The 1713-nt window shown below is 43.2% G+C and overlaps 1 pseudogene; it reads right to left on the reverse strand.

Moving 5' to 3' along the window:
• Positions 1 to 466: 466 nt before the first annotated feature.
• On the reverse strand, positions 467 to 1332 carry LOC148120620 (putative inactive serine protease 58 pseudogene; annotated as a pseudogene).
• Positions 1333 to 1713: the final 381 nt, after the last annotated feature.

A 1713-nucleotide genomic window follows, 5' to 3' on the forward strand; every position in this document is an offset into this window, starting at 1 on the left:
CCTCCCAAACCTCTGGCTCTGACAATGTTTTTGCTTTCTCTTCCCTGATGCTTCCTGAGCCTTGTGGGTGGGAATGGTGGTCTGTAATTTAGATGTCCCACTGTGGCAGAGCCCTCCACTGATATTTATTCTATGTGCTTTAACCAGTTGTGAATTTCTGCAAGAATCACCATCTACTACAGAAAGAAACTTCTCAAATGAAGCCCAAATATGACTGTGCGCTTTTCTAAATATATATTTATTTAACATTTTCAATGAAACTGGTAGGTAGCAGAAGAAAATACAACTTGTAAATTCCTATAGTCTATGAGTGAAGAAAAATAATATAGTCCACAAATGAATAGATTTTTAAACAGTACTTGAGAACAAAATAAATGAAAAGCAAACATTAAAACATATATAGAAGACTAGGCAAAATCAACAGGTATAGTAACAGAGGTAGCTACCTCTACACGTTTACCTCCAATCCACATCCTTTAACTGGAGGTTTTTTTTTTTTCCCACAGGTCAATGAGCCCAGGGGTTTTAATCGTGAGGTTGGATGTGTGCGGGCACAAGTTTTGTCACAAGGTTCTGAATTCTTCCTGTTGAGCGAGCTCAGTTATTTCTTATGGTGTCTTCAATCCAGGGCATGTAGTGAAAGATGCTAGCATAGATACTAACATCAGCCCTCAGGACACAGCCGTCTGCATAGGACAGGATTCCATAAAGTACACCGTTGCAGACCGCTGGGGCAGCCGACACTTCCTTGCAGGGTAGCCTTCGCCCTGGCACGATGCCCACACAGATCATGTTTTCTTTGATGTCATAGGCTTTATAGCCATTACAGCACTCCGCGTTGGTGATCACAGAGATGTCCACAGTCTGCAGTGAATCAGGATCCTTGATGCTGTCACACAGATTGTAGGCCCAGGTGGAGACAGAGCACAGGGTATTCTCAGGGATGATGTGTTGGGGCAGTGCGACTGTTTTTATATGGTTCCCGGGTTCAACCAGTTTTTTCAGCTTGATTAACATGAGGTCATATGAAATTGAAGAGATCGAAAAGAATGGGTGATGGATCATTTTCTCATAACCGGTCACTGTGACATTCTCTTCAGTGGCGTCTGCTGGGTTTGTGACGCCAAGAATCACTGGAAGACGCGGTAAATTGCAGTGCGCAGCTGTGATCACCCAAAGAGGATGGATCAGGACCCCAGTGCAGGGCAAGTAATCAGACTTCAGGTAGACCAAGTAGGGGGGAGTGGAACCAGCTATGTGGTCTGGATTATAGGCAAATGTACCAAGCAGGGTGAAAAGAATACAGAGGCAGACAAACTAGATCATGATGTTGAAAGCCTTTTTATGAGATGGAGTTTACCTAAGTATCCCTGTAAAGCACAAAGAAGAAAGAAGAAGATGAAATACAGATGATAAACTAACAGAGAGATCTAGGTGAGAAAAACAAATATCAATGAATTATTTCCCTAGCAGGTTTGATATTCCCTTCAAAGTAGAGAGTGGTGTCAGAGGGAAGGAACAACTCATTGTAAACTTGGTCTCTCATGCTGTCTAGATCGGAAACCTTTTTTTTTTATCTTTTAGAAAGTAATTTTATTAAATTATAAAATTTCCCTTTCCGCCCCTCCTCCCAACACCCTCCCACTCCCCCCACTCCCTCTCCTCCTCCCTCCCGTCCCCAAGGGCAGTCAGGGTTTCCTGCCCTGTGGGAAG

The sequence above is a fragment of the Myodes glareolus genome, chromosome 10 (assembly GCF_982192425.1).
Source record: "Myodes glareolus chromosome 10, mMyoGla1.1, whole genome shotgun sequence".
Taxonomy (NCBI): domain Eukaryota; kingdom Metazoa; phylum Chordata; class Mammalia; order Rodentia; family Cricetidae; genus Myodes; species Myodes glareolus.